The 15,721-nt window shown below is 42.9% G+C and overlaps 1 pseudogene; it reads right to left on the reverse strand.

The window, feature by feature from the left end:
* Nucleotides 1-11,900: 11,900 nt before the first annotated feature.
* LOC131906243 (serine/threonine-protein kinase RIO2-like) lies at nt 11,901-13,841 on the reverse strand (annotated as a pseudogene).
* Nucleotides 13,842-15,721: the final 1,880 nt, after the last annotated feature.

Consider the following 15,721-nt stretch of genomic DNA (forward strand, 5'->3'; position numbering starts at 1 on the left):
TTCACATCACCACATTGACATGTTCTGGTGGAAGCTCCACCCCAGCCCCTGGCACCCTGGCATCCATATACCCAGAATCTGGAAAGGTCTGGTGGAAGATCTACCTCTCTGCCCAGACCCTGCCCCTCAGAAAGTCCCGCCAAACACAGCTCGTCCCCTGAGATGCTCAAGACCACTCTAACAGGGTATCTAAACTGTACCCCAGAAAACAGACACATGGTTTTTTGGTCTTTCTTTCCCATCTCCTCTTTGGGGGCTGAAGAATCACCTGAGAATGCTTTACTCATTAAACCGGGTCTTTTTCTAATTTGGTCTGATTTGGTCTGATTTGGATTGCTGCGTTGGTGGAGAGCTTATTGGGGTCTAAAAGCTTATCATGGCATGTGCTTATGTTACCCTCAGTACATATTTTGAGAAATAAGTATAGTTAATGGAAGCAATTGAATCCCATTAGTTTCAATTGTATTGCTTTAATTGGTTAGTGGGCTATCTTACTAATTTAACATTAAGCTGACAGATTAAAGTATTGAATTCAATTAAAGCAATTAAAGATGTTGGTGTCTTTGGGGCGGTGATAGCACACGCCTTTAATCCCAGCACTTGGGGAGGCAGAGGTAGGCAGATCTCTATGAGTTTGAGGCCAGCCTGGTCTACAAAGCCAGAACTGTTACACAGAGAAACCCTATCTAGAACCCCCTCCCCCACCCCCCAAAAGATGTTGGTATTTGTACTGACTCATTTTGTGTCTACTTGACACAAGCTAGAGTCATCAGAGGAAGGAGCCTCAGTTGAGGAAAGGCCTTCATGAGATCCAGCTGTAAGACATTTTCTCAACTAGTGATCAATGGGGGAGGGTCCAGCCCATGATGGGTGGTGGTCCTTGGTTCTATAAGAAGGTAAGCTGAGCAAGACATGGGAAGCAAGTCAGTAAGCAGCTTCGTTCCTTGGCCTCAGTATCAGTTTCTGCCTCCAGGTTCCTGCCCTGTTTGAATTCCTGTCCTGACTTTCTTCGGTGATGAACAGCAATGCTGAAGTATAAGCCTGATAAACCATTTCCTCTCCAAGTTGCTCTTTGGTCATGATGTTTTGTTGCAGCAATAGAAACCCTGACTGAGACAGTGTCTTTAAGTTAATTCTGGTGGCTTCATAGAGCCACAAAAAGTGGAGTCTTACAGAATCTTAACACATCGATAGGGTTGTTTTGATACCAACCCAGTGTGTGGTACTGCAAATTTAAACTTCATTTTCAAAATTCTCATTTTGCTACTCTAGTCAGGAATAACCTTGGAGATAATCCAGTATAATCTAGCTCAGAAAAAAAGCTGATCACTATGATAAAATTCTAAATTACAGCACTCTTTCGAGATTATTCATCACGCTGGTGAGATATGTGTATCTGTTAGCGTTACATTATGTTACTGGTAGGTGGGAAGCTTTTGAAAACTGAGCTAGAAGTGTTGGCACAGAATGAGAATCCCAATACTTAGTGGGCTGAGACAGGGTTGCCACAATTTTGAGGCCACCTGGACTATATAGTGAACACCAGGCTGTCAGGGTTAATAGAGTAAGACCTTGTCTCAAAAACAAACCAACAAGGCCAGTGAGGTAGCACGGTTGGTAAGGGTGTTTGAAGTCAAGTTGGAGTGTAGCTAGAGTTTTCCTGCCTGGCCCACAGTCAGGACAAATCTCTCTCACCTGCCAGTCCCACAGCTGCTCAGACCCAACCAAGTAAACACAGAGACTTATATTGCTTACAAACTGTATGGCTGTGGCAGGCTTCTTGCTAACTGTTCTTACAGCTTAAATTAATCCATTTCCATAAATCTATACCTTGCCACGTGGCTCGTGGCTTGCCAGCATCTTCACATGCTGCTTGTCCTGGCAGCGGCTGGCAGTGTCTCTGACTCAGCCTTCCACTTCCCAGAATTCTTCTTCTCTTTGTCCTGCCTATACTTCCTCCTGCCTGACTACTGGCCAATCAGTGTTTTATTTACTAACCAATCAGAGCAACACATTTGCCATACAGAACATCCTACAGCATTGGAGGACCTGAGTTCAATTCCTGAGACCCATACAGGAGAGGAGAGAATAATTCCCACAGGTTGTCCCATGACCACATACCAGCTGTGGCATGCACGTCCATGTGAGCATGCATACACACAAATAAGTACATGAAAGAAAATATTTAAAAACAGGCAAATAAAAAAAATTGCAGACTACCTAAATGTCAGAAGATTAAGAGTAATGAAGCCTGAGTCAATCACTGTCTCACTGACCAGGACAGGGGAGCCCACAGGCATATGCCCGCTAGCCAGTGAGTGGCTTTTCTCTCTATAATGCTAAAGGAAGACCTGGCAAATGGACTTGCATGATTCCCTTTTGTCAGCGTGTGGCACCTGCCATAAAACCCACCCCTGATCTTACTTCTGAACTTGTCAAGTATACAGCGGCTATATATCTTGGCTCCACAGTCAGCAATATGTATGACATGTCTGACTATATGAATCATGAGTCTTTGGGATAGGATTCTGTTAGCTGAAATGTAAAGGAATAGACAACCCCAGTTTATTTGTGTTTGTGAGCTCCTCTGTGAATATTGTGAAAGGACCATCTTCTTAGGGGAACCCTGTAGAAACCGCTTCCCCACACCTCTTCCTAGGATTTAGGAAAAACTCCAGTGGCCAGCATTTCTAGCTCATCTTCCACAGGAGTAAACGGATCCAGACAATGAGACCTTTTGGTTATTCCCCATTGGAAAAGGGTGGATGTCTTCCCCATCCAACTCTGTCAATGCCCAGAGGTTGGAGCCCAGCTTGCTCTATCTGCAGGAGTGACTTCAAAGCAGGCAGGGCAGACGGCCCCAGCCCTGTGGAGAGGAGAGGCAGTCATCTGTGTACATGGGTTGCTGAAGTCTGATAAAGAGGTTTTGGGGAGCAGAGATGAACTACCTCTGTGAGGTCATGGCGAGCCAGACAGAAAAGAAGGGGAGTGTTGTACAGCCTTGATTCATTTGTGAGGATTTTTGAGTTGATTCGAATGCACAAGCTTCTGTAACTTTCTGTAGAACACCTGGCTGGAGGTAAGGTTGACTTCAACCACGGGGAATAGCCATGTAGCTGAGAGCAAAGGATGCTGGATGGAGGCTTGGTATTAAAAAAGCGGTTCTTACATTAAAAAGTCCTTCAGAGTCATTGGGTGAGAACTGTGTCAAAGCGGAGGGAAGATCTCCCTTCTGGATATGTGTGAATGGTTACAATTAACAGAGAGCGCCCGCCACCCCATTGCTTGGGTATGCCTGCTTCACTGACTCACACTTATAAAGGGTTCGGTATCTTGATCTCAGCTTATTGGTCTCATGGCTTTCTGGTTTTCCTTTTGTTCTTGGCTCCCTGCCACCCCATGCCACCCACGGTACATTTTTCCAGGCTCAAGATGGTCACCTATCTCTACCTATCTACCCATCACCCCTTACCAGGTACTGAGACTGTAGGCACAAGTACTTCTCGTTTTCCTTTACCCGTTTTGAGCCACATTTTGCCATTTGGCTCTGGCTGGCTTATAACTGGAGATACAGATCAGGGCCTTTAGGTCGCTGAGATCCCCCTGCCTCTTCTGCTCCACTCTAGGTATTGCAGCATGACTCACCACTCCCAGCCTGTCCATCTTTTTAATCCTTTAATTGCACTGGCTTCCCCCTTTATACTTGGGGGCCATTAAAGTGCCAACTTGGACATTAGACTCTGTCGCCACCTGGTGGCCCTTGGTGACCTTACCTATCCGTGATGTCTAGTCTAAGAAGGAAGCTCCAAGGTTTCCATACAAGCATTAGCCCTGAAGTGCTATAGGCCTATAATCCTTACCGCGCAGGAGGCTGAGGCAGACAGATTGCAAGTTCAGGGACCCAGGGGCTAAAGAGTGAGCTCCAGGCCAGCTCTAGTTAATGACGACCTTTAAGGACCAGCCTCAAAGTCTTCTTTTTAGTGTTCAAAAAGTGAGGAAAACTAAGAATCTGAGGGCGAAGGAATGAATCTGCTCATATTATACTTTGTTGCATGTCTCTTTATTCTTCTGTTGTTTTTCCTAATTTTCCTGGCCTAATTGTCTATACTTTCTCAGCTCTAATTCTCTGCTCTCATCTTCCTGCTTCTTCTCATTTAGCCTAATCATTCTTTTTTTATAGAAGGCTTGAAGCAATAGCAAAAGTTACAAGAGTTACCTCTCAGTGGCCAAAACATATTCCTAGGGTAAGCGATAAGAGCAGAGCCATTTACCATGGCAACACAAGGTTCCTAGGTCTCAGGACCAGATGGAGGGGGTGCCGTGCCTGGTGTGACAAACTCTGAGACATAGCTCTTTATCAGCAGACTTGGCAAGCGAAGAATTGGCAGGCTTTTCCTAGGCTGCTTTGTGTAGTAACCTTGGTAGACACCTAAGACTCTAACCTTGTGCATGAATGTAAAGTTTTAAACTTATGACCTATTTACAAAGGTCTTTAGTCTAGTTTGAACTTGCTCTGAGGTAAAAATGAGCTAAATGTGTGCAGTTTGTGTTAGACTGAGGTAAGACTGTTATTTTTGTTGGTCTGACTAGAAGGAACAAGTCAGGCTTTAAGTGTCTACAGTATCATGGGACAATAGATCTAGTTATGAAGCATTTGGATATATCTTCTATATATCCTAATTATACAATTAATGAGAAGTCATCATCCTGACCATCCATATGTATGCCCATAAGATTGAGATATAATCATGAGATTACATATACACATTACACGAAGATGCATGGCAATGGGGAGATATCATAGCTGTAATTGCACCAAAAAATCTACAACAAGAAACAACCAATTCGTTCAAAAGGCAATAATTCCAATATGCCCTGCATTTTTTTTATATTTATGTTGTGAGATATCTGATGCCAAGATTTTCATATTATTCTCTCTCTTTTTTTTTTTAAATTTTTATTTTGCAATGCAATTAAGTTCTACATACAGGCACAGATTCCCTTGTTCTCCCCCCTCCCGCCCCCCTCACCTTCCCCCCAGCCCGCCCCCCATTCCAATCTCCTCCAGGGCAAAGCCTTCCTCACAGACTGAGATCAACCTGGTGGACTCAGTCCAGGTAGGTCCAGTCCCCTCCTCCCAGGCCGAGCCAAGGGACCCTGCATAAGCCCCAGGTTTCAAACAGCCGACTCATGCAATGAGCACAGGACCCGGTGCCACTGCCTGGATGCCTCCCAAACAGATCAGGCCAATCAACTGTCTCACCCACTCAGAGGGCCTGATCCAGTTGGTGACCTCTCAGCCATTGGTTCATATTTCATGTGTTTCCGTTTGTTTGGCTATTTGTCTCTGTGCTTTATCTGACCTTGGTCTCAACAATTCTCTCTCATATAAACCCTCCTCATTCTCGCTAATTGGACTCCCAGAGATCCACCTGGGCCCTAGTCATGGATCTCTGCATCCAGATCCCTCAGTAGTTGGATGAGGTTTCTAGCACGACAATTAGGGTGTTTGGCCATCCCATCACCAGAGTAGGTCAATTCGGACTGTCTCTCAACCATTGCCAGCAGTCTGTTGTGGGGGTATCTTTGTGGATTTCTGTGGGCCTCTCTAGTACTTTGTTTCTTCCTATTCTCATGTGGTCTTCATTTACCATGGTCTCCTATTCCTTGTTCTCCCTCTCTGTTGTTGATCCAGCTGGGATCTCCCACTCACCCAAGCTCTCTTTCCCTCGACCCTCGCCCTTCACTACCCCCACTCATGTCTAGGCTGTTCATGTAGATCTCATTCCATTTCTCTGTCATTGGGCGATCCCTGTGTCTTTCTTGGGGTCCTGTTTTCCAGGTAGCCTGCCTGGTGATGTGAGTAGCAGTCCAGTCATCCTTGTTCCACATCTAGTATCCTGTTATGAGTGAGTACATACCATGTTTGTCTTTCTGAGTCTGGGATACCTCACTCAGGATGATTTTTTCTAGGTCCTTCCATTTGTCTGCAAACCTCATGATGTCATTGTTTTTCTCTGCTGAGTAGTATTCCATTGTGTATATGTACCACATTTTGTTTATCCATTCTTCAGTTGAAGGGCATCTAGGTTGTTTCCATGTTCTGGCTATTACAAACAATGCTGATATGAACATAGCTGAATAAGTGCTCTTGTGGTGTGGTTGAGCATTCCTTGGGTATATGCCCAAGAGTGGTATAGCTGGATCTTGGGGGAGATGGATTCCCAATTTTCTAAGAAAGCACCATATTGATTTCCAAAGTGGTTGTACAAGCTTGCATTCTCACCAGCAGTGGAGGAGAGTTCCCCTAGCTCCACATCCTCTCCAGCATAAGGTGTCTTCAGTGTTTTTGATCTTAGCCATTCTGACAGGCGTAAGGTAGTATCTCAGAGTTGTTTTGATTTGCATTTCCCTGATGATTAGGGATGTTGAGCAATTCCTTAAATGTCTTTCAGCCATTTGAGTTTCCTCTGTTGAGAATTCTCTGTTTAGTTCTATAGCCCATTTCTTAATTGGACTGTTGGGCATTTTGATGTCTAATTTCTTGAGTTCCTTATATATTCTGGATATCAGTCCTCTGTCAGATGTGGGATTGGTGAAGATCTTTTCCCATTCTGTAGGCTGTCGCTTTGCTTTGTTGACCGTATCCTTTGCCCTACAAAAGCTTCTCAGTTTCAAGAGGTCCCATTGATTGATTGTTTCTCTCAGTGTCTGTGCTACTGGTGTTCTATTTAGAAAGTGGTCTCCTATGCCAATGCGTTCAAGACTACTTCCTACTTTCTCTTCTAGCAGGTTCAGAGTAGCTGGATTTATGTTGAGGTCCTTGATCCACTTGGACTTAAGTTTTGTGCACGGTGATAGATATGGATCTATTTGCAGCCTTCTACATGTTGATATCCAGTTTTGCCAGCACCATTTGTTGAAGATGCTTTCTTTTTTCCATTGTGCACTTTTGGCTTCTTTGTCAAAAATTATTTGTTCATAGGAGTGCGGATTAATGTCAGGGTCTTCAATTCGATTCCATTGGTCCACATGTCGGTTTTTATGCCAGTACCAAGCTGTTTTTATTACTGTAGCTCTATAGTACAGCTTGAAGTCAGGGATCGTGATGCCTCCAGAGGTTGTTTTATTGTACAGGATTCTTTTGGCTATCCTGGGTTTTTTGTTTTTCCATATGAAGTTGAGTATTATTCTTTCCAGGTCTGTGAAGAATTGTGTTGGTATTTTGATGGGGATTGCATTGAATCTGTAGATTGCTTTTGGTAAGATTGCCATTTTTACTATGTTAGTTCTGCCTATCCATGAGCATGGGAGATCTTTCCATTTTCTGACATCTTCTTCAATTTCTTTTTTCAGGGACTTAAAGTTCTTGTCATATAGGTCCTTCACTTGCTTGGTTAGTGTTACCCCAAGGTATTTTATGTCATTTGTGGCTATAGTAAAGGGTGATGTATCTATGATTTCCTTCTCCGCTTTTTTGTCCATTGTATATAGGAGGGCTACTGATTTTTTTGAGTTGATCTTGTATCCTGCTATGTTGCTGAAGGTGTTTATAAGTTGTATCAGTTCCTTGGTGGAATCTTTGGGGTTGCTCAAGTATACTATCATGTCATCTGCAAATAAGGAAAGCTTGACTTCTTCCTTTCCAATTTGTATCCCCTTAATCTCCTTATGTTGTCTTATTGCTCTGGCTAGAACTTCAAGTACTATATTGAATAAGTATGGGGAGAGCGGACAGCCTTGCCTCGTTCCTGATTTTAGTGGAATTGCTTTGAGTTTCTCTCCATTTAATTTGATGTTGGCTGTTGGCTGTTGGCTTGCTGTAAATTGCCTTTATTATGTTTAGGTATGTTCCCTGTATTCCTGATCGCTCCAAGACCTTTATCATGAAGGGGTGTTGGATTTTGTCAAATGCCTTTTCAGCATCTAGTGAGATGATCATGTGGTTTTTTTCTTTGAGTTTGTTTATATGGTGTATCACATTGACAGACTTTCGTATGTTGAACCATCCTTGCAACCCTGGAATGAATCCTACTTGATCATGGTGGATAATTGTTTTGATGTGTTCTTGGAGTCTGTTTGCCAGTATTTTATTGAGTATTTTTGCATCAATGTTCATGAGGGAGATCGGTCTGTAGTTCTCTTTCTTTGTTGTATCCTTGTTTGGTTTGGGAATCAGGGTAATTGTAGCCTCATAGAAGGAGTTTGGTAATGTTCCTTCTGTTTCTATTGTATGGAACAATTTAGAGAGTATTGGTATTAACTCTTCTTTGAAGATCTGGTAGAATTCTGCACTGAAACCATCTGGTCCTGGGCTTTTTTTGGTTGGGAGACTTTTAATGACTGTTTCTATTTCGTTAGGGGTTATTGGACTATTTAAATAGTTTATCTGGTCTTGATTTAATTTAGGTATGTGGTAACTATCCAGAAAATTATCCATTTCTTTTAGGTTTTCCAGTTTTGTGGAATAGAGGTTTTTGAAGTATGACCTGATGATTCTCTGGATTTCCTCAATGTCTGTTGTTATGTCCCCCTTTTCATTTCTGATTTTGTTGATTTGGATGCTCTCTCTCTGTCTTTTGGTTAGTTTGGATAAGGGCTTGTCTATCTTGTTGATTTTCTCAAAGAACCAACTCTTTGTTTCATTAATTTTTTGTATTGTTCTCTTTGTTTCAATTTTATTGATTTCAGCTCTCACTTTGATAATTTCCTGGCATCTATTTTTCCTGGGAGACTTTGCTTCTTCCTGTTCTAGAACTTTCAGGTGTGCTGTTAAGTCACTAGTGTGAGATTTCTCCAGCTTATTTATGTGGGCGTTTAGTGCTATGAATTTCCCTCTTAGTACTGCTTTCATAGTGTCCCATAGGTTTGGATATGTGGTGTCTTCATTTTCGTTGATCTCTAGGAAGTCTTTAATTTCTTTCTTTATTTCTTCCTTAACCCATTGGTGATTCAGGTGGGTATTGTTCAGTTTCCATGAGATTGTAGGTTTTCTGTAGTTTTTGTTGTTGTTGAAATCCAACTTTAGACCATGGTGGTCTGATAGAACACAGGAGGTTATTCCAATTGCTTTGTATCTGTTTAGATTTGTTTTGTGACCAAGTATGTGGTCGATTTTAGAGAAGGTTCCATGGGGTGCTGAGAAGAAGGTATATTCTTTTTTGTTAGGATGGAATGTTCTGTAGATGTCGATTAAGTCCATTTGAGTCATGACATCAGTTAAGTCCTTTATTTCTCTGTTAAGTTTCGATTTGGGGGATCTGTCCAGTGGTGAAAGTGGGGTGTTGAGGTCTCCCACTATTAATGTGTGGGGTTTTATATGTGATTTAAGCTTTAATAATGTTTCTTTTACATATGTGGGTGCCCTTGTGTTTGGGGCATAAATGTTCAGAATTGAGACTTCATCTTGGTGGATCTTTCCTGTGATGAGTATGTAATGCCCTTCTTGATCTCTTTTGATTGATTTTAGTTTGAAGTCTATTTTGCTGGATATCAGGATGGCTACACCCGCTTGTTTCTTAAGACCGTTTGATTGGAAAGTCTTTTCCCAGCCTTTTATTTTTAGGTAGTGTCTATCTTTGAATTTGAGATGTGTTTCTTGTATGCAGCAGAAAGATGGGTCCTGCTTTCGTATCCATTCTGTAAGCCTATGTCTTTTTATAGGTGAATTAAGTCCATTGATATTGAGGGATATTAATGTCCAGTGATTGTTCATTCCTGTTATTTTTTGGTGGTGATGTGTGTGTACTTTTCTTTGTTGGGGTTTACTGCTGTGGCTTTATCTATTGCCTGCGTTTTCGAGGGTGTATCTGACTTCCTTAGGTTGGAATTTTCCTTCTAGTGCTTTCTGTAGGGCTGGGTTTGTGGATAAATATTGTTTAAATCTGGCTTTGTCATGGAATGTCTTGTTCACTCCATCTATGATGATTGAAAGTTTTGCTGGGTATATTAGTCTAGGCTGACATCCATGGTCTCTTAGTGTCTGCATTACATCTGTCCAGGACCTTCTGGCTTTCAAAGTCTCCATTGAGAAATCGGGTGTTATTCTGATAGGTTTGCCTTTATATGTCACTTGGCCTTTTTCCTTTGCTGCTCTTAATATTCTTTCTTTATTCTGTACGTTTAATTGTTTAATTATTATGTGGCGAGGGGACTTTTTTTGGGGTCTAGTCTGTTTGGTGTTCTATAGGCTTCCTGTATCTTCATAGGCATTTCCTTCTTTAAGTTGGGAAAGTTTTCTTCTATGATCTTGTTGAATATATTTTCTGTGCCCTTGAGTTGGTATTCTTCTCCTTCTTCTACCCCTATTATTCGTAGGTTTGGTTTTTTCATGGTGTCCCAAATTTCTTGGACATTTTGGTTCATGACTTTGTTGACTTTAGTGTTTTCTTTGACTGATGAGTCTATTTCTTCTATTGTATCTTCAACGCTAGAGAATCTCTCTTCCATCTCTTGCATTCTGTTGATTATACTTGCATCTGAAGTTCCCAATCGTTTTCTCAGATTTTCTATTTCCAGCATTCCCTCTGTTTGTGTCTTCTTCATTTTTTCTATTTCCCTTTTCAGGTCTTGGACTGTTTCCTTCATTTGTTTCATTGATTTTTCTTGATTTTCTTTCAGTATTTTATTGTTCTCTTCCAGGACTTTTTTGATTTCTTCTAATTTGTTTGCCCTTTCCTCTAGTTGTTTACAGCGTTCTTCACATTTTTTTGTCTTTTCCTCTACACGAGCCTCTAGCTTCTTCATGATGACATTCATAAGGCTATTTTCTTCTGCTTCTTCCAATTTCTGATGTTCAGGTCTAGGTGTTGGAGGAGGGCTAGGGCCTGGTGATGGTGTATTGCTATTCATTTTGTTGTATGTGTTTCTGCCTTGACGTCTGCCCATCTCTTTGTGGTTCGTTCTTGGCCTTATCCGCACACTTGGTTCAGACAGAGCTGACAGATTCAGGAAGTCTCTCTCTCTTGTCCAGATGGGAGCTCTCTTGTCCAAATTGGTAGTCCGGGGCAGGATGGGAGCTCTGTGCTGTGCTGTGCTTCAGAAGGGAAGTCCAGGGCAAGATGGGAGCTGGGAGCTGTGCTTCAGAAGGGAAGTCCGGGGCAAGATGGGAGCTGGGGCCGGCCTCTAAGTCTCAGGAAGAGGCTTGGGGCTCAGGCAGATGGGGGGTGGGGGCAGGGCGTGGAGACTGCAGGGTCTGCCAGGGGTCTTGGAGAAGGGGATCCTTCCCGGTGGGGCTAGAAGGGAACTTGCCCAGTGACCAGAACCTGTGCTTCAGAAGGCTCAAGTCCGGGGCAAGATGATGCCCTGCATTTTAATTTAATCCTCAAATCAAAGATTCTGATGGATTGACCTTGTAAATGACAGCTGAATTCTAACTGCATAATCCTGCGGCCTACAATAACTCATGATAATGGCTCCTGACATCTAGTAACTTAGCAAGACCTTCTCAAAGGTAAAGCAAAGGAGGGCTGTGAGTATAATGCAGCAGTAGAGCGCGCCTCCCTGGCGTGCTCTCAATATTATTGAACTTGTAGCTGAAGGTTAAGAAATCTTGGTTTTGAACCCAAACAAAAATAGAACAATCTTTTTGGATTTTGATGAATTCACATGACGATTATTTCCTCCAAAATAGAATTCTCTTAGCTCTGCATTGAGAAAGAAGGGAGGGGGGATGGACACAGGAATGGAGGGAGGGAGAAAAGGAGAGGGGTTGGGCAAGAATATGAATGACTTATTCACATAGTATCACACAGTGTTTCAGTTAGGTACATTCAGCTGGTGCTTTTATTTTTATAGATTAATGAGGCTTATTTCTGTATATGGTGGTTTGGGTCCATAAAAGACCAAAGGTGGCTAAAAATAGAATTAGAGTAACTTAAAAACTGTATATTAGGAATATATTAGACTCCCCCAAAGCTGGCTGCGCCCAAACTTGATTTACTATTTTGCATGTTTTCCCTCCACTGCTTAGAAACACATTTGCTTCCTCTTTCTCCAGTCGGCTTCTGGCAGTGATTTTTCCTGGTTTGTCAGCTAACCTTTCACCTTCTGCTTTACCAGTTCTGGAGGAACTGTAACACTCAATGTTCTTCTATGCTGCTTAACACCCTTCACACTTCCTCTCTGAAGGCTTGAACTCCTTGCTCAAAGGCGATAAGGCAGTGAGATGAGGCTATTCATCATCCTCATACTCTCCCGAGGCAGCAGGCTTCCCCTTCACGTGTGGCCATCTTGCTTGGTGTCACTGTTCAGGTCTACTCCTCTCCTCAGAAAACCCAGTCATGGATCTACAGCCAGAAACCTGCCCTTTCGTTTCTTCTAAAGTTTGCTTTAATTAAGGCATTTCAAAACCGTATGCATCAGCACCTCCCTCTGATAAACTGTTTTCCTGTTTGCTTGAGGTTTACAGATGAGCAGCAACAATCGCCATCCAACCCATCGGCCTGCTTCCGTTCATTCTCTACCTCTGGCCTCCAAACCTATGTTTTTTCTGACATCTCTTCATCAGAAAATGAGAAGTCAGATTCCTCTTCTGATTCAGTCATTTTATCATCTGGACCCCCTGGAGGTAGCACTTTATCATCTGCTTGTATCTCCTTTGTGTCACCAATGGCAGAGACCTCAACATCAGGAGTGTGCCCCCCCCCCAATATCCCTAAAGGTTGGGCAGAACTCATAGCCAAAATGTTTCCTGAAGAACTCTCTAAAGCATTTAACAAATCTGTCAAAATACTATTCAGCATTCAAATGAGAAGTGGAAACTATTTGTGGAAAATCAATCATGGTGGTATCCACTGAATCCACTGAAATCTCCATGAATCGGCCCATGATTGCCCAGCTAGACTATTAGTCCCATAGATTCATCATATATTGATGTGGAGTCTTCAACATGATGTCTCTGACACAGGGTATAACCATGCATGAGCTCCATGACCACTGCACAGCAATTAATAATCAATTGGCTTTGGAACTGGACATTTCCTCTCACATAATGCCTTCATGTAGGCAAGTTCCTTCACAGCAGAGTGTTCTGAGATATTTGTACACTGTGTGAAGATGTGTCACTGTGATTGCTTTAATAAAAACCTGAATGGCCAATAGCTAGACAGGAGAGGTTAGGCGGGACTCCCAAGCAGAGAAAGGAACTCAGAGAATTAGAGTCTGGGTATGTGAGAGACACCAGCAAGACATGGAGAGAGTTGAACATACAGAATGGAAGAGAGGTAAAAAGCCACGTGGCAGAATGTAGATGAATAGAAACAGGTTAATTTGAGTTCTAAGAGCTAGTTGGGAGCAAGCCTAAGCTAAAGGCCAGGCTATTATAACTGATAAGACATCTCTGTGTCATTATTTGGGGGCTGGCAGTCCCAACAAGAAAGCTCACTACAGCAGAGAAATGAAAGAAATAAAGCCACAGAAAAGTGCTTGTGCTTATGGTAGTCACGCTTGTTTTTCAGATTTTGAAAGGAAGTTCTTCCCAGTCTGTGAGGCTTTAATGCAAATCGCTGTCTTTCTTCATTTGCAACAGTGTAAATATCTGATTCCGTCAACATCCACCTGGTTTCCTACAGACTTGACTACCTGTCTAGAAGAGAGTGCTGTCGATGCTGGGTAATCAGCCAGCGTTCATCAACCAACAGCCCTGGATGGTTTTAGTACATTCCCAAGCTGAAAGTTTATGCTTCGCTAATTCTCTTAAAACTATTACAGCCACGGTGTTTCAGGTTAGTGATAGAGGCAACCCAACTGCAGGAAACAATTTCATGGTTCTTCATACCCATTTCAACTTCGGTCGAGACCCAGAAGTCACTGCAGCTCATGGTCACGTTCACTTTCCCCATGCTGGCTCAGCCCCAACACAGACACTCCCTCCCTCTGCGGAAGACACAGGGCTGGTCTGAGTTGATGTTTTTAAAATCTAGAGGCTTGAAATGTATCTACATGATGCTTTCAGGGAAGTTCATGAAGCCAAAGTGCTGGGATTAAAGGCATGGGCCACCACTGCCAGGCCAAAACCATTTTTGTAAATATGCTAGAACCGCATTTTCCTGCAACTCTTATCTTGGTTAGATTCCCCCCCCCCCCCCAGTTGATACAAGCCAGGAATAGCTGGGCAGAGTGAACTTCAACTGAAAACTGGCTCCACTAGACCAGCCTAGGCAGACTATTAATGACTGATGTGGGAGGGGCCAGCCCATGGTGGGGCAGTGCCACCCCTGTGCAGGTGGTCCCAGGTTATTTAACAAAGCAGGCTGTGTAAGCCATTGGGAGCAAGCTAGCAAGCAGCAGTCCTCCAATCTCTCTGCTTGAGTTCCTGCTTGAGACCCTTGTGAGCAGGATCTGTAAGTCAAGCAAACCCTTTCCTCTCCCCAACTTGCTCTTGGTCGTGGTGTTCATCTTAGCAATAGAAAGCAAAATAATGAAAACACAAACTAATGCCACTTCCCTCACTGGACTTTTATTTTGGAAAATGGTGACATTTTTGTACGTAATTTTTTTCACTCTCACCATGTAGACTGACCAAGTTATACATAATTGTATGTGATCCCAATCACTTAATTGTTCCCACCTCCTCATTGGTGTGTTACAGATATATTTTTATATATAATATACTGACAGTGGGACACAGAAGGAGTAACTTTATTTTCAGTTCTGGAGGATGAAATTAGGACTTTGCACATGCTAAACAAATGCTCTATTAGTGTTTGCAGCCTTTTTTCAAAATAATTTGTGTGTGTGTGCTGCATGAGTGGTGCATTTAAGTGTTCATCTAGGTATATCCACCCATGTGCGCAGGTAAATGTGGAGGCCAGAAGTCTACTGTAGGAATCTTTACTCTGCCTTGTTTTCTGAGACAGGGCCTCTCACTAAACCTGAAGTTCAGTGACTCAGTTATGGTGGCTGCCCAATAGTCTCTGCCTCCCCCGTGCTGAAATTACAGACACCTTGCTGGGCTTGACTACTTACGTGGATGTTTGCGATCAGATCAGAAATCCAGGTTCTCATGCTTGCAGGACAAATGCGCTACTGAATGAGCCACCCGACCAGCCCCTCTTCTCTTTCCCTTTATTCTTCCTTTCCCCTCTCCTCTCTCCTTCCTCTTTCCTCCCTCCATCTTCCTTTCCATTATATTTTCTTTTTTTAATGACGGACTTTCTAGCTTAGACTGGGCTGACCTCAAAAATCCTTATGTAGTCAAAGATGACTTTCAACTTTTATGGTCGTTTGAATGAAAATGGCCCCCCATAGGCACATATATTTGAATGCTTAGTCATCAAGGAGCAGAACTGTTTGAGAAGGATTAGAAGGATTGGGAGGTGTGGCCTTGTTGGAGGAAATGTGTCACTGGGGGTGGGTTCTGAGGTTTCAGAAGCCCACACCAGGCCCAGTCTCTCTTTCTGCCTGCTGCCTGTGGATCAGTACATAAAGCTCTCAGCTAACGCTCCAGCACCATGCCTGTCTACTTTCTGCCATGGTGATTATGGACTAACCCTCCAAAACAGTAAGCAAGCTCTCCATGAAATATTTCTTTCACAAGAGTTGCCTTGGTCATGGTGTCTCTTCACAGCAATAGAACAGTGACTAAGACAGGTTTCCAACATCCTGCCAGTAGCTGGTATTACAGGAGTGAGCAGTCGGGCAGGGTTGGCAAGGGGTGACTTTCTATACTAAACCAAATGTCATTCTTACATCTTCATGAATTGCAGTTCAGGCCACACAG

This window comes from Peromyscus eremicus, chromosome 3 (assembly GCF_949786415.1).
Source record: "Peromyscus eremicus chromosome 3, PerEre_H2_v1, whole genome shotgun sequence".
Taxonomy (NCBI): domain Eukaryota; kingdom Metazoa; phylum Chordata; class Mammalia; order Rodentia; family Cricetidae; genus Peromyscus; species Peromyscus eremicus.